Raw genomic sequence first — 18,219 nt, 5'->3', positions numbered from 1 at the left:
TCCTACGGGCTAGCGTTAGCATTGTCTGGGCTCGTCAAAGTGTGGACTGAAAACTATCACCAGATAATGACTACAAAGTACAGAAATTGAGAATAAGCTTTCAGAAATTTGAAAAGCAAATTACCTGGGCACTTTGATGTCTGCTGAACTGACAAGAAAAAAAAAAAGTATCATATCCAGGCTTGTATTTTGTATTTTTAAAAATTTTCTTTAATGTTTATTCATTTTTTGAGAGGGGGGAGAAATAGAGACAAAGTGTGAGCAGGGGAGGGGCGGAGAGAGAGGGAGACACAGAATCTGAAGCAGGCTGCAGGCTCTGAGCTGTCAGCATAGAGCCCGATGTGGGGCTCGAACTCACAAACTACGAGATCATGACCTGAGCCAAAGTCGGACGCTTAACAAACTGAGCCACCCAGGTGCTCCTATTTTGTCTATGTTTATGTTTTATTTGTTTTATGTTTTTACTGTATTTTACAAAAATATTGATCCTCAACAGGTTGGAATGTTAACACTTGGTTTTTTATTCAGAGAATTTGAGGATCTCGAGACAGTTTCTACCTAGAAGTGGTATGTCTGGTTTGATGAACTGGTGCATTTTTAGCTCTATAAGGTGTTAACAAATTGCACTGCGGAACAGTCAAACCAATTTCCATTCTCTTCTGCGGTATATGAAGGTTCTCTTTTTTCCCAGTTGCGTTGTCAGACTTCAAAATCTTTGCCAACACGGTACCTGTGAAATGATATTTCATCTTAATTATAGCACTTATCTGATTAATAGTTAGGTTGGACATCTATATGTTTGTTAGGTTCCCATTTGTGTGACTCTGACAAGGTAGATTTTCTCAGTTTGCATTTGTGAAAATATGTCTGTAACAAGCTAGCTGTGGGAGGTAAAGTATTATAACAGGTATAACTGGTTTTGACTAAGAAAAGCCTAGAATAGCTAGTTTTGGCTTGATGAAGGACAGGAAAAGCTAGTTGTAGCAAATGAACGCATACACAGGTACTTCAGTGTCTTTCCTGGTATTTTAGACTTTGGACAATGATTCAGTCATCAGCACTAAGACATTTCAGTGGACTAATTATCACTGAGAATTCTGTACCTGTCATCCAGTTCTGATAGCCAGTGACTTTCTGGTCCTGATGAGGCTGAAGACACAGAGCGAGACTGAATTCACCTGTGAGCTTTGTTCTTTTCTGGAGCTGTGATCTGACCTCTCACTCACTCTACCTTTGGTACGGGCGAAATAACTGGGGAGAAGGTATGGAGGTGGGCACACTTTATCAGGCATTCCCTTCCAATCACCCTGTAGTCAGCCTGATTTTTTTTTTTTTTTAATGCAAACCAGAACCTATGCTACCATACTTAAAACCTCTTGATACCTTCCTACAGCATTATAAAATCTGAATTACTTGGCCTGGATCTTTCCTGTCTCTTCCATCCCTCTCACCTTCCCTTCCTCCTAGCCTGTGAGATGACATTTCTTGCAGAGCCCCAGTTTATGGCCAATTGTTTCACACTTTAGTCACTTGGCTTAAAGAATGCCTATTCCCAGAATACTTTCTTCCCCCAGTTGGCCTGGTGCACATTTCCTCCTCATTCATAACTCAACTATGAAGCCTCTCCCAGGGAGAATGGATTATTTTCATTTGTATGCTCTATTAAATTAAAGTGTTCACACATTCCCTCCTTTTTACAATAAACTTTTGCCCAAGGTGCATAGCTCAATGAATTATTACAAAAAGAACAACTGGTGTAACCATCACCTGGCCAACAAATGCAAAGTTATGAGTCCCTCTCTCCACTAACTAGTACTTTATTTTTTTTTATTTTTTTATTTTTTAATGTTTATTTATTTTTGAGACAGAGAGAGACAGAGCACGAATGGGGGAGGGACAGAGAGAGGGAGACACAGAATCAGAAACAGGCTCCAGGCTCTGAGCCATCAGCCCAGAGCCCGACGCGGGGCTCGAACTCACGAACCGAGAGATCGTGACCTGAGCCGAAGTCGGACGCTCAACCGACTGAGCCACCCAGGCGCCCCATAACTAGTACTTTATACAAATGAAAGCACATAACATGTACTTTCTCTGTCTGGTTTCTTTAGTTTACCGTTCATTGTATTTTTGAGATTTATCCCATGTTGTATAGAGCAGCTCATTTGTTTTCCTTGCTTTATAGTATTTAATTTATGTCAACATTCTATGTATTGATTTGTTTTTCAAATTGTTGGTGGATATTAGAGTTGTTCCTATTTTGAGACATTAAAAATAATGCTTCTGGGGCACCTGGGTGGCTCAGTCAGTAGAGCATCTGACTCATGATCTCAGGGTTGTGAGTTCAAGCCCCACTTTAGGCATGGAGTCTACTTTAAAAAAAATGTTTCTATGAACATGCATGCACATGTCTTTTGGTGCACATGTGTGTATATGTTTCTGGTGGACACATACCTAAAAATGGAATTCCTGGGTCATAGGATATGTGATATGTTTAACTTTACCAGATAATGACAGTTTTTCAAAGTAGTTGTGTATATTTATACTCCCCCAGCAATTTTGCTTGTAACCAGCTCTTTTATTTTAGCTATCATTTTGAGTATTGTTGTGGTTTTAATTTTAATTTCTCTAATGACTAATGAAGTTGAGCATTCATATATTTATTGGCCATTTAGATATCCTATTTTCTGAAGTGCCTGTTTACATCACCCCTTACACATGTACGTTTCCCCCCAAGGTTGTCTGTTCTGTTATTGTTTTTAGAGGTTCTTTATAACTTTAATAGAGTCCAGTTTATCAGCATTTTCCAGACAACCCACCAAATCATAAGAAATAACACATTGCTGTTATTTTAAGCCACTTCGTTTGGGGAGTGTGTTCAAGAGCAATGGATAAGTGAAGCAGAAGAGTAAGAGAGTCTTTTCTCTATGGGAGTCATCTTATCACTTGGAGTCAATTTATCACTTGATTCATCAGAAACCCAGAAAAGTTCTTAAAGAACTGTGTTGGCCTGGGCAGAGACATTTCCAAATGAAAAGAGGCCTCTAAGTGCTCAAACTTCTATGGGGAGGAAGTAGGTTAAGGCTTCTCAGCTACAAACATCCAGTGGAAAAAGCAGGATAGAGGGCTCTCCAGAGGCTAGGGTGAAGAGCGACGGAGATCTATTCCAAGAAGCAGGACTAGCAACATATGCCCAGTGGATTTGGGAATTGCTACGGATCAATGACCGCTCTGCACCTCCTTTTCACTCCCCTGTTTTGAATGCAAGCATTTATTTTGGTCATCGTATCCCTAGCTTATGAAGGTATATTGAGTGTATGTGTCTGTGTGTATTCAGGGGAAGGGGATAGAGATAACTTGTCTTTTTAATTCACAGTCTGCACTACCTCAGTGTATCTGCAGGAAAACATCTCATGAGCCCCATCTGAATTTGGACGTGACTTAGATTACAAGATGCCATATGGGATGAGCTTTGGGAGTCCAGAGAGGGGTGAATGTAAGTATATTTTATCTGTGCGGGATGTGAATCCTTAAAGATCAGAAAGTACACTGTAATATCTAGTCTTACACATGACACCCAGTATTCTTGTTCTTATGTAATTAGTCCCCTCCCACATGACATCTGGGTTAACTTTGTGACTTGCTTTAACTATTAGAATATGGCAGAAACAACATCATGCCGGTTCTGGGCATAAGACTCAACAAGGCCAGGCAGCTTTCACTTTTGCATTTTGGGGATCTCTGAGTTGTCATAGAAAACATTCAGATACCCTGATGGAGGGATCATATGGAAAGGTCATGTGGACAGGGAAGAGGCCTAGATCCATGGAAACAAAGAGAGGAGCCCAGTTGTCTCAGCTGAGCTCAACCTCCCAGCCTTCCCCCCACAAGGTGTCAGTGAGTGAAGCCATCCTGGCTGTTGTCATTCCAGCTGATGTTTAATTGTAGCTCCATGAGACACCCCAAGTGACACCACCACAACCGCCCACTGAGTCCCAGTCAATCCGTAGAATTATGAACAATGACAGAATTGTGGCTGGTTTAAGCCGCTACGTTTTGGAGTGGTAAGAAAACAACATTTCTATACTATTACTCTACTTTGTGAACCTGCTATATCTCTCCTTTAGTTAGATCTTCAATTTCCCCCAATAATGTTTTATAGTTTTCTGTGTAGAGATCTTGCACATGTTTTTAGATTGGTTCTTAGACACATGGCTTGTGTATACTATTGGTAAATGGCACTATGTTTAACACTCGATTTTCTAATTGTTTATTGCTAGCTTATAGAAATTTAACTGTGTATAGAAACTAAATACATGATTTTGTTTTATTGACTGTGTACCCAGTGACCGTCTTTAATTCTCCTCTTAATTCAACAGTTTATCTGTAGATACTTTAGATTCTTCTACATATGAAATTATGTATAAATAATGACAGATTTATGTCTCCCTTTCCAATTCTAATAGGGTTTATTTCCTTTTTCCTTACCTAATTGCACTGGCTAGGACCTCCAGCATAATGAACTAGCCATTTTTGTCTCATTCTTGATTTTTTAAAAAAATTTTCAATATTTAACTGGTTTTTTTTTAATGTTTATTTATTTTTGAGAGACAGAGCATGAGCGGGGGAGGGGCCGAGGGAGAGAGACAGACAGACAGACAGACAGACAGACAGAATCTGAAGCAGGCTCCAGGCTCTGAGCTGTTGGCACAAAGCCCAACATGTGGCTTAAATCCACGAACTGTGAGATCATGTCCTGAGCTGAAGTCAGAGGCTTAACGGACTGAACCACCTAGGTGCCCCAAACTCTTTTTTTTTTTTTTAAGTTGGCTCCACACTGGGCATGGAGCCCAATACAGGGCTTGAGCTCATGACCCTGAGATCAAGACCTGAGCTGAGATCAATAGTCAGATGCTTAACCAAATGAGCCACCCAAACACCCCTCAATATTTAACTCTTAAGTGTGGGTTTTCCAGATACGTTTGGGAAGGCAAGAATTTTTATTATAAATGGGTATTGAATTTTATAGAAAACTTTTTCTGCATCTATTGAGATGATAATATGATTTTTTATATCCATTACTGTGATGAATTACATTGATTTTTAACTTTAAAACCAATCTTACATATCAAATAAATCCAATTTGTTCATGAGGTATTATTCTTTTTACCTGTTACAAAGCTTGATTCCTTGTTATTTTAAAAAAAAATTTGTGTGCATGTTCATGAGACAGAATGGATTATAATTTCTTTCTTTGTGTGTCATTGTCAGGCTTGGGTATAAAGGCTATGTAATCCCATAAATTTCTTTCCTATTTCTTTCCTATTCTCTGGAAAAGTTTGTGTAAAATTGATGTTATAACTTTTTTCAATGTTTAGTGGAATGCACTAATGAAACATCTCAGGTGGGGAAGATTTTAATTATAGGCTCCCTTCCTTTGATAGATGTGACATTATTCAAATTCTCCTATTCTTACTGTGTTCATTTTGATATGTTGAGATTTTCAATTTGTCAACTTTACCCAGATTTGCAAAATTATCAGTATAAAATTATTTGCATGGTCACTTTAATGATCTTTTCAATGATTGTTTTTTCATTTCTAAACTTGTTTAGTTGCACTCCCTACCCTGCCAATTCCTTTTTCCCTCTCTCTTCCTCTCTCCCCCCTCCACTACCCTCCCTCCCCTGCTTTTCCTGGTCAGACTGGCCAGGTGTTTGTCAATTTCATAGGTTTGGTTTTGTTTTGTTTTGTTTTGTTTTGTTTTGTTTTGTTTTTAAGAATCAGATAAACCTCATTATTTGTTTTCTGTTTTATTATTTTCTATTTTGTTCTTTATTATTTACCTTCTCTACTTAATCTGAGTTTGCTGTTCTTTTTCTACGTTGTTGAAAGATTGAGATTTTTCATTTTCAGTTTTTCTACTTCTCTAAAGGCTACATTTAAGTGTATAAATTTCCCTGGGAACAGTTTCAGATGCAGCCCTACAAGTTTTGATACATCGCATTTTTAACACGTTCAATTAAAAATATATTTGAATTCCTATTGTGATTTTTGGGTTGACCTATCAGATTGTTTAGTAATATATTATTAATTTCTAAAATTGTGGGAGTTTGTATAGGTATTTTTGTTAGTTATTAGTAGCTTAATTATATTGTGGTCAGAGAACATACTCTGCTTTATTTCAGTTTTTATTTATTTATTTATTTATTTATTTATTTATTTATTTATTTATTCAACTTAACTGATCTCTACATCCAACAGGGGCTTAAAGTTTTGACTCCAAGATCAAGAGTCGCACACTCTACTGACTGAACTAGGCAAGTATTCTATTATTTCAGTTTTTTATGTTTGTTAAGACTTCCTTTCTAGAATTCAGTTGGTTCACTCTTCTCTATATATTAATTTCATCAAATTTGTTAATCATGTTGCTCAAATCCTCACATTTTTACTTTTTTTTTGTTTGCTCATTCTTTTTATAACTTTTAGCAAAAGAGTTGTGTTAAAATCTCCCATTATGATCATGGATTGATCTACTTCTCCCCTTTAGTTCTGAGAATGTTGTTTCACATATTTTGAGGCTACACAAAAATCAATAGTGATAATCTTCCAAAGAACCACTCCACTGGGCAACCCTAAGTGCTGGGTTATCCAGGAGACCTGGAAAGACCTCTGGCTGGCCTGGATCATTCATATAGCTCATTTTTGCTCTGTTACTCTTAGATGTTAGTGGCCTCCTTGTGGTTTGGTACATGCTTAACACACTCCTGCTTGGAGCCTTTGAATTTTCCATTCCCTGTCCCTAGAACACTCTTCGAGTTGTCCTCAAGGCTTGTGTCAGTGAGAGATACGAAGCACGCAGAATTATACCTGGACCACAGGAGCTATTATAAGAGGAGGGAAGGAATACTATGAGTTCAAGTGTAAGGAGGGCATCATGGAGAGTCATTAAGATTCACCCAGAGAAAAACCGATTTTGAATGGGGACAGAGAACAACATATTGTAGTCAAGTAAACCAAGGCATGGAGCTGTGAACATGAGAGCTTCTCTTGAAACATCGCAGTGAGTCCAGGGCTCAGGTAGGAAAATGGTAGGTGATAGGTGAAAAGACTTGGAAAATAAGTTGAATCACAAAATAAAGGGCCGTGAAGATGAGGCAAAGGATTTTGGACTCTGCATTATCCGTCCTCCTCCCAGACTCTTAACTTCTTTCCTTATTAGAATATAAGATTCCTGAGCACATACCTAGAAAGATGCTCTGCACATAACAAGCAAGCCATGTTCTACATACCGGTGATTAAGCACGCAGGCCCTGGGGTGAGGTTGTCTGGGTTCGGATCTTGCCCCATTCCTTCTTTACTGTAGGTGCCTAAATGCTCTACCCCTTCTTTTCCTGATCTGTAAAAAGGGGCTGACGTACCAGGCTCACTGGATAGGTGAGGATTAGCTGTTATATATAAAGCACTTGGTATACGTTTATCACATAACCATTAGCTGTTATTAACTTGGAAAATTCCTAATTTCTTTTCTTTAATTTTTTTTAAGTTTATTTAGTTTGAGAGAGAGGGTGTGTGTATGCACACAAGCGGGGAGGGACAGAGAGAGAGGGAGAGGAAGAATCCCAAGCACAGAGTCCAACGTGGGGGTCGATCCCACGAACTGTGAAGTCATGACCTAAGCCAAAATCCAGAGTCACTTAAACTACTGAGCCACCCAAGTGCTCCAAAAATTCCTAATTTCTATAATAATCTCCTTACATTCAAGATTCAAACTTCTGCCTTAAGGGAGAAATTTGTAAGTAGAGGTGGAGGAAGGAGAACTTATATCACCCAACCTAGTAACTATAGCCTGACCCCACAGCACTTTTCTAATTTCTTTGTGACAAGTACCGTCTCAGTTTCCAAACTGTTGTTCAATCAAGTGACAACATGGCAGTGACTGCTGGGATTTTTATCTGTTTCCATGACACCTAAAATTTAATAAATAAGGAAAGGATGATAAGAAGGCCTTATATTCTGATCATTACTTTGCTTCCAAGAGCTGTTACTCCATGTAAGTGCCCCCGCAAAAGCTTAGCTATTCAAGTGATGGTTAGAAATCAGCTGGGAGGGAGCACCTGCATGGCTCAGTTGGTCAAGCGTCCAACTTTGGCTCAGGTTGTGATCTCACGGTTCATGGGTTCGAGCCATGCATCGGACTCTCTGTTGTCAGCACCAAGCCTGCTTTGGATCCTCTGTCCCCTCTCTCTCTGCCCTTCCCTGCTCACACATGTGTGTTCTCTCTCTCTCTCTCTCTCTTCTCTCTCTCTCTGAAAAATATAAAAAAAGAAAGAAAAAATAAATCAGCTGTGTGTGATTCCACAGCAGTTGATTTTCCTGACCGATGTGTTTTACAGGCAATTAGCACAGAACAGAGTACTTGCCATCAAGGACAAGAAGTAAAGAGAATTACCTAGAGCAAGTAAAACAAAACCCGAAATGCATCATAGATGCAACAGAAAAGCTTTCCCATCCCTGGTTTGCCGTTCTAACTTGTCCTGAAGTGTGTACTGAAAGAACTTGATGGGATGGGCAGACAGTGCCAGCACTGAGACAACACTGTCACTGGGAAAGTCACTTGACAAATCCTAATCTTGCCAACAGCCGCACCATTAGCGGCTCTGATGCTAAGATTAAATTAAGTCTGTGCCCCAGGAAAGCATAACTATGCCAGGATACTCCTCCCACGGAGTGTTTTTCACGTTGAAGCTTAATGTTCTCAACACTCAGCTCGAGATCTGTTTTCAGTTGCTATACAAAGGATTAGTGAAAATAACTCCTTCTCATGTGATTATTATTTCAGAAATATATCCCATCGTAGAATTCATAGAAGACCCTGACTTCCTATAGAAAGGCCTTCGAAAAACAAGGTAAAGAAAATAAAATCATAGATGTCTAACAGACAAAATTTTGATTTTGATATTGTATTCAATAACAAATCTTGGTCAATGAATGTTTATTTCAAAAGAAAAGGCATGCACAGCCACCTTCCTACTAATGGTAGGAAATTACATAGCTATTTAAATATTGAACTATTGCAAATTAAGGTGTAAATGTTGATGATGTTCACAGAGATGGACTGCACACTTTACCCTTACTCTGGTCTTAGTAATATTTTCTGTGGAGCCATCATGACAGGTCAGTCCAGTTTTTGAGGACTCAGTATTCAAATCATTGTAAAAGAAGGGGGATAATACTACTGACCTCACATCATTATTATGAAAATAAAGCAAAATCAAGTAAACAATAGTTTTAAAAAACTATTAACAGTATAGACCTCTTAATTAGTAATATGAGGAAAGACACACAATAAATTCCAGTCTTTTCATACTATCACATAAATACATGTATGCATGCATATATGGGTATATATTTATTCTTGTTCTGGTTAACCTGAAGCACAGCTATATAGCTCTACACCTAACAAAGGTATATGGGAATTTTATAATTAAAGCTAGAGGTTTTTTCTATCAACATATCAAGCACTTTCTTTGTTTTCTAAAAACCACGATAGCAATTTTTATATTTGTTATACCAGAACATAATAAGTGGTTATTCACAGGAACACGGACAGAATTATATAAAAACAACAGGTGCAAGAACTCATAGATTGTCGTTAATTGCAAAGGCTCTGAGGATTTGGAGCCAGCGTTATAAAATACCACAGAAGCAGGTGTTCTACCTCTTCTTATGGCTCGTGTGAGCGCTTAGAAATATTTGACGTGATAGATGACAGCTTGCTTAATGATGAGCCTGAACAGGACGGCTGACAAGAGGATTAGTGGCATGTGGAGAGCTGGGGATTGGAGAAGAGAAAAGGTATGATCAGAGTCCCAACTGCGGCCAAAGTCAGTTTCTGTGTTCTGAGGACCCTCTGTCTCCTCTGGTTTCTCCCTTGGATTCCCTATGCGCTCCACCAGCTGGATTGCAGGCTATCTCCCTACTGGAGTGTCCTTCCCTAGCTCTTCTCATGATGGGCTCCTTCTAAATGTTTAGCACTCAGCTGACGCTACTTCATGGAAACTAACACCTCCTAGTCCCTCTATTTCTCTGTAGCCTTTATCACCATCTACGTTATTTAATCATTTGTTTACTGTTCACGGTGTTGCTGCCCAACAGCAGGTGAGCTTTGTAAAGGGAAGAACTACATCTCCAGCGGTTTCTGGGTCATAGGAAACATAAATAAAAAAACTGATGAATGAATGAATGCGTTAATCTCTGAGGCCCCCTACAGCTGTATCATTTCCTTCTTGATTACCTCTTACCTCAAAAAGCATTAGTTTTGTTCTTGATTCATTTAAGTCCCCTATTCCCAATTGTTTGGGTAATAGTATGTTAAACACAGCTAGTTCTCATTAGCACATTAGCTATCAAATATGACCACCCTGTCACATAACAGAATGATTTCTGACTCCTAAATACAGAGGACAAATTGAGGGTTGCTGGTGGGTGTTGGGTGGGAGTATGGGTTAAATGGGCAATGGGCATTAAGGAGGGCACTTGTTGGGATGAGACTGGATGTTATATGTAAGTGATGAATCACTAAATTCTACTCCTGAGACTATAAAAAATAAAATGAAATGAAATAAAAGCAAAACAACAACAACAACAACCCAAAAACAAAAACCAAAATGATTCTGCCTAGTTAAAATTCCTTTGTGATCTACTTCTTAGAGTATATAGGGGTGTTCATTTCTAACAATATAGAAAATTGTAGAACCCCCAATGATAAAACACTTAGAAATGCTTAATGAGTTATACCAAACATTCTTTTAAAATTTTTTTAAATGTTTATTTTATAGAGAGAGAGACAGAGTGTGAGCGGGAAGGGGGAGAGAGAGAGGGAGACACAGAATCTGAAGCATAAAACAATAAGAATCAGCAGAAAAATAAAACTGCAAAGATGAGGGGAAAAAAGAAACACAAAAATGCATTCTTTGAAATTAAAAACTCAATAGGCAGATTAGGAAGGGCTAAGAGAGCACTGTCAAACTGGAGGTATATGTGAGCATGAATCACAGAGAGATTACGAGATGAAAACTGTGAACAGAGATGAAGAGACATTGGGGATGAGATGAAATGTTACCTAACAGGAGCTCCCGAAGGAAAATATACGAAGAAATAAGCAAGAGGCAATATTGGAAGTTACGATGACTAAGAATTTTCCAAAATTTATGACACACATAAGTCATCTGATTCAGAAAGTTCATGGAAGTCCTGACTAGTATAAATAAAAGTAAATCCACTCTGAAACACACTGTAGTGAAACAGCAGAATATCAGAGACAAAGATCTTAGCAGCAAAAGTCAGAAACATGTACCCGAAATGAACAATAAATAGATTGATCGGAGAATTCTCAATAGCAATGCTCTAGTCAGAAGACCGTGCAATAATATCTTCAAGTGCTGAGAGAAGATAGTCATCCAGCTAACATCCTATGCCAGACTAAACTACCATTAAATAATAATAATAATTGAGAGGTGCACCTATAACAAACCCTAATACTTCAAGAAGAACAAAATTGAACTCAGAAGGAAGGCGTGAGATGCAAAAAGGCATAATCAAAGAAACTAATAAATATTCAGATCATTCTAAATAGGCTTTGTTGGATAAAACAACATAATAATGATCTATTTGCGGTCACAAAAATAGGATGGAACTGAAATGAGATGAAAGAGATTTTGGCTTAGAGTGTTCAAAAGTCTATTACTTGGGAGGTGAGACATTTGTCAACCTTAGACATCGAAAGTCACATGTGCACGATCAAATGTTAACTATCACCACCAGTAGAAATATATATTTTTCAAACACACAGCTTTCAAAGCAGTAGGTGCTGTCCAAAAGCCTGCAGTCTAGTGCAGCTGACAAAGTCTTTCACAGCACTAGAGCTGACATTCTACCTGCTTTGTGAAAGGTCCCCCCCTCCAAAGAAACTTCAAAGTGCATTCCTCTCTCTTCTTGGGTGCCCTGGGCAAACCTCCTATACAGCAAGCTGTAATGTCCTGTTTCTTGAATCAGTTTCCTGTGCCGCCTTCACCATTATATCCCAGTGCCTGGCACAGAGCAGGGTTCTCTGGATGCAACTTGCTGAAGGTCACACAACTACTCACTGGCAGGTAAGAATGAGAACCCAGATCTTTGTTCACCCAGGCTTGTTCCTTTTGGGGAAAAAAAAAAATTGTATCTGAAAAAATTGTTGTGTCCCATGAAAACAGTAGCTGCTTGGATTAAAGCGATAAGAAATCCCTCTGAGATCAAAAAAGCAAATGAAAACAGAAAAATTCACATCAGTAACTATTGCCAATCTTCTGTTTTTAAGAAAATCCACATTTTGCAGGTTATGCTGGTGATGGAGCAGAGTGCTAGAACAGGTTTTTGGAGAGCCTGACGTATCCAGGGAGAACTTGACCATACCTATCCCAAGGCAGGCTCTCCAGAAGCATGATCCTAGGGGACAGAAAGGATTCCCTACCCACCAGCTTGTCACTGCAGGGAATTAAAATGCCTTGAGACCCTATTGGTGATAAGTTAAAGAGGTGGAAGGTGGAAGGATTTGGAGCTAGCTGAGAATTTGCTCTTGGAAGGCTCTGCATAGAATAAACAAAGAAGAGGCATTAAAGGGAGGCAGACAGGGAGGGCAGAGAAGCTAAAGGTAAAGGAAGATACCTAATACCTATTTCACCATTTTGCTCAGGGCCAACCCTGTTCAGATTTTCAGCCTCAGCAACCCACAGGTTAAAATGGGAGGTTTCATATTTGATCTCCCTGGCCTCACAACAAAATTAAAGGGTGGGCAGGAAGTGGAAGATTTTCTGAGATTTCGGTGGGCAGTAGACAACTGCATTAGAGAGGACCCCAAAGATGTATATATCTATGTACATATATTTATATGGACAGAGAGAGAGAGAGAGAGACATCTATAGCCATGCAGGGTTTTCTCCAGCCCTTTCTTATCAGTCAAGAGCCAAGAAGGGCAGACTATTCCAAAGGCAGCTTTCCTTCAAGAGGAGGATGGTCACAGAGGCAGTAAAGGGAAGTCAGGACTGAGGGTGGCAGCCTGCACAGGAGGGAAAGTGAGGCGCTGAGCATGAGAGCCATAGCTTGGGTATCTGTCTAAATTTGCAGAGACTGGAGTCCTGCTATGTCTAGGTTCGTGCCTCTGGAAAAGGATTAAGGTTCTTAAATCCAGCCTCTTCCCTCCACCTAGACAATCCCTTCTCTCCTTAACCTGCCTCCCACGTGAAGAAACATCAGGAAGGAAACACACTCCCCAAAAAGACTAAAAAGTGTGTGTGTTTGTGTGTGTGTGTGTGTGTGTGTTTAATGTGTTATCGAGAATGGACAGAGGAATTTGGGCAGCAGGAATACCTAGCATTTCTGCCACACTGAAGTGACTAAAGTTAATTTTCTACTCCATCCTTCAACTTTGAGGTACCAGGTGAAGTCCTGTTTTTTCATTAATTAGTCTGACTTTTTGTAGGATTGTGGAGCTTTATCAGAAAGGGACTTCATAACTATCTCCAAGTGGGACAGAGTGGAACCCTACAAGCTCCCGAGGAGATTTTTTTCACAATTAGCATTTCAGTCAAAGCCTTAACTCTGCAAAAGGAAAGCATAATGTGGAACAAGAGCTCCCGAGGCAGCCTGTTCTGACTCTGGCTCTCTGGGGCTCTGAAGGAGCCGATTGTGATCTAGCATTGAAAACAAAACAGAGCTTTCTCTCTTGAGCCTTGCTGTTTGTGCTTGTTCAGAATGCATGGGCTAATACTTTGATCTGTGATTACTTGCTTATTTCCAAGGACCTCACTTACACACATTTGTTGGGGAAAAAAATCTCCATTTTCTCACAAGGGGGTTGAGGTGAGAAAAATCCAATTAGTAGGTAAACATTTCATCAGACTGGGTTAGGGTATGCATTGCTACCATCGTTTGCCCATGTGAACTGCTGTTAGAAAGAAGCCCCTTGAAAAATGTTACCTGTGGAACTGCTTTAATATCTTCCTTGACAACAGACGCTTGGCATTAGTGAATCAACCACTGGGTTAATTAGAACTCAGACATGCTGCCTATTCTCAGCTCATAGAATAAACACTGTTTTCCTTTGACCTAATTACAGGATGTTCTTAAACATCATCATTTTGTGAAAGAAACTGACTACAAATTGCCTCATGAGCCACATTGTCAGGACTCAAAATGTGCCTGCAATTTGGAGAAAGTGTTTGCAATTTGCCAACAAAATGCCGGCCACAGAAGACAGCACCGTTCTCAGGCAGTGGGCATGTTCTCTTTGTAGATGCTACGTTCTTTCCCCTATTTTCCCTCATCTTCTACATAACCCCTATCTGGAAAAGGTCAGATTAGAATCAGCATGTCCTTTACCTTTATCAACATATTTTATGTGGTAGGTTTCACAAAGCTGCTGGCTTCAGTGATATTCTAGATTTCTTCCCCCAAGCACCAGCAATAGTTTCTATTGTCATGATTGAATTAAAAAGCCAACAAACAAAAAATTACCACACCACCACTGCTATCAACAACAGCAAAACTCAGAAACACAGTAATTTTATTTAAGTCAGTGAGGCTTGTTTAAACACCTGGGGGTATATAATGGATCAACTGTTCTGGACCACATTGGATTGTTATTGTAGAATTGTGTTTGAGTTTTTACCCTAAGGGACTGTAATACCTGGGGCCTTACCAAACCTGATCTGCACAGGTACCCCTTTGCCATATGGGAAAACACCTGGGTATGGAAGGGAGAAAACATTGGAAGGGGCCTATGTACTCCTTTGATGGGGCTGCTGGGACGCCCAACATTTAGAGTGGTAAGGACTCTGATCTTAAACACCCTTCTGGAGACATCCTCCCATGTATGACTACAGACCTTTGACCAACGGACTGCAAGCCTCTTATAAAAAACAGAAAATGAAGGCTCAGATAACAACGTATATATAATACACAGATTATTATACTACCTGGAGTTTCGATACTATTCTGGAGAGCTTTTACAGAGTAGTAATTCCTAGTCTTTGAAGGTGTTCTGCAACTTGGCCACCACTAGAGGGCGGAGCAGACCACTTCCACACGTTTTCCCCAGCGAAAAGTTGAAAGACCAGTTCTGAAGGAAGGGCTGAATGCTGGGCAGACCTCTCTCTGCACAGAAAAGTCTCTCCACCTTTTAACTTCACCCAACATGTGCATCACCTCTGAAGGTTAGGGGCAGAGGGAAGAGCAGGCACGCACGGCATCAATTGCATTGAAATGTGGTATTTCATTGAAGAAGAGAATCTTGCCTTTGATAACTTTCATGTATTAAAATATTTCAGCCCTTTCCATGTGCCAGAGACTGGTAGGCACTGAGAAAATAATCCAAGTAGCTCTCTCGTATTCCCTTCTACAGGCTTACAGTTTAGGCAGCAATGCCAACACAGGTGAATTAATCAAGAGAATACAGCTTTCTAAATGCAGTACAGCTCAGAGGAGAATCTAAGCCAGATTTGGGTGTGAGTGAGCAGGTAGCATTTATTTCCCCACAGATTTAATAAGTGAATGTGCCAGAGGCTCAAGGACCAAATCAGAAGTCACTGAGGGAAGGAGAAAGACAAGGCAGAAAGAGGTTTAATCTGTGATTACTTGCTTATTTCCAAGGATCTCACTTGCACACATTTGTTGGGGAAAAAAAAAAATCTCCATTTTCTCACAAGGGGGCTGAGGTGAGAAAAATTCAGTTAGTAGGTAAATATGATAAAGTGCTTTCAGTGCAACAGAATATGTAACAGGAAAAAAAAATATCCAAATGCAAAATAAGAGAGAAAAGTCAATAGCTGGTACAGAAAAACCATGGTTTTTTCAACTATGCACTTTTCTAGATTTCAGAAGGTTTGGGATAAAAGCAATTTAGGAAGAAAACAATAACATGACTACACTGCACTGAAAGAAGCCATTTGAGTATCATTCTTATTGTGTGTGCAGGGGTGCATCTGGGACCCCTGCAGGCCAGTCTAGGAGTCATTTTAGAACCTGTCTCCCCTTCTCCAAAATGTCTAGCTAACCCACTGAACGTGCCTGAAGTGCTCATAGAGTGGTTCTCAGTCTTGGCAACACCAAGATTACTTGCGGAGCTTCTAAAATGCAAATGTCGAGCCCCACAACCCCTCCCTGTTGTGATTTAATTTTAGAAAAATCCCTAGATTATTCTAATGTGAAGTCAGGGTGGAGGCCTATTGAGTTATACACTGATGACATTCCACAGGGAAAACACAAAATCCCAATTAGGATATGGGCATCTTCACTTTCTTGAGCACCAGGAATGAACAGAACCCTGTGTTAAACTTTTTGCACCTGGAATGGTTTGTAGGTAAAATACGTTATCACAAAGAAATTAACATTACAACTAAAATGAATCCACAGAGGGTAGAAAACATTGCAAAATATTTTTACTGTTCATAAGTCTTTTTTTTAATTTAAACTTTAAATTTCTAAAGAGTTCCCCCCCCCCCTCCAAAAGGGCATCTGAAAGTTCCTCTCTTTGGTCTTTCTTTCTTTTTTTTTTATGCTTATTTTTTTTTTGAGAGAGAGAGAATGAGCAGGGGAGGGGCAGAGAGAGAGGTAGGGGACAGCAGATCCTAAGCAGGCTCTGCACTGACAACAGACAGCCCAATGCGGGGCTTGAACTCACGAACCCGTGAGATCATGACCTGAGCCGAAGTCAGCCACTGAACTGACTGAGCCACCCAGGCGCCCCTCCCTCTGGTCTTTCTTACATCATCCTTTCGGGATGCTCTGGCTCCCACTCTGCCCCTCCCTGGGGCTCCCAGCCTCATCTCTGAAGAGCAGAGTGAGATGCCCCAGCCTCTGAAGCTCCTTCTCTGCTTCACTCTGGACTTTGGGTGGCAGCCCCCTCTGTGCTATCTTATACAGTATGTGTGGTGATGGTTGGCAATTTTCATCTCTTTATCTTACAGCATCTATGTGGCTGACACTGCTACCATTAGCCTGCTCTCATTATTATGCTAGCACATTCCTTAATTTTATCATGTTGCATTGTCTTTCAAATAATTTTTCCCTATGATGGTGAATTTACATGTCAACTTGACTAGGCCATGGGAGGTCCAGATAATCTGATTAAACATTATTTCTGTGTATCTGTTGAGGGTGTTTCTAGGAGAGGAGCATTTGGGTTGGTGAGCGGAGTAAAGTAGGTTGCCCTGCCCAACATGGACATCATCCAACCTACTGGGAAGATGAATAGAATGAAAAGACAGAGGGAGGTTGAATTCTCTCTCTCTCTGCCGGACTGTTTGAGCTAAGACATGGGTCTTCTCCTGCCCTTGGCCTGGGATTTACACCATTGGAGCTCCTGGTTCTCAGGCTCTGACTGGAATTGTAACTATCAGCTTTCCTGGGGTTCTAAGTTACAGACAGTAGATTATGGGACTTCTGAGTTTCGGTAATTGTGTAAGCCAGCTTCTTTATAATAAATCTCCAGATAAATAGATAGACACATAGACAGATTACTATTGTTTCTGTTTCTCTGGAGAACCTGACTAATACATTCCCCATCAGGAGGGAGTACAAGAGGACAGAGAAAGACAGAGGTGGTGGTGAAGACGGGACTCTGGCCCTGCCACATCTCTGACATCTTGACATCCTTTTTCCAGCATGCTGAATTGTAGGCTCCCATTAAAGGGCCTGGATCCCATAGTAGTTACTCCAAAGTAGCATATTGTACGCATCAGGATGGCCTACATTTCTTGGGCACCTTGATTCAAACGAGGGTCCAAGACAGCTGCTGTCCCTTAAAGTCGATCCTCTTCTGGAAAGAAAGCTGCATCAAGCAAGAACTCGGTTACTGAGAAACTGCCCGGGGCTGAAGGTTCAGCATTGGCAGTCTCAGCCGCAGGAGGGCAGAGGAGCCGCCGCTCTGACATCCTGCTGCCACTAGAGGGCAGAGCAGAGCAGCAGCCCCAGCTCAGACGCTGGTAGCATTTCAAAATTTCAGCCACTGCAGCGGTTGATAGGTAGCTCCTAATAAAACAAGCACAGAATAAAGCATCCAGCAAGGAAGGTTCCTTTGAAATTGTACCGGGAGAAGAGTAGAAACCAAAGGTAAAAGGTAGCATTTGCTTCAAACACCTTTGAGTAATGACACTATCTTGTAGTGAACGTGACAGCTGGCTCCTTCA

The 18,219-nt window shown here is 40.3% G+C and overlaps 1 long non-coding RNA gene across 1 annotated transcript in view; it reads right to left on the bottom strand.

Annotated features, from left to right (window-relative positions):
• Positions 1 to 420: 420 nt before the first annotated feature.
• Positions 421 to 18,219, bottom strand: part of LOC147580990 (uncharacterized) — a 49,339-nt gene continuing 31,540 nt past the window's right edge. The window contains exon 3 of the long non-coding RNA XR_015251300.1: positions 421 to 730. This is a non-coding gene — a long non-coding RNA (uncharacterized LOC147580990). The remainder of the gene's footprint in view (positions 731 to 18,219) is intronic.

Source organism: Puma concolor, chromosome B2 (assembly GCF_028749965.1).
Source record: "Puma concolor isolate L17-30 chromosome B2, mPumCon1.1.hap2, whole genome shotgun sequence".
Lineage (NCBI taxonomy): Eukaryota > Metazoa > Chordata > Mammalia > Carnivora > Felidae > Puma > Puma concolor.
Note: the sequence above shows the minus strand (reverse complement) of the source record. Positions and strands in the feature narration are given on the sequence as shown.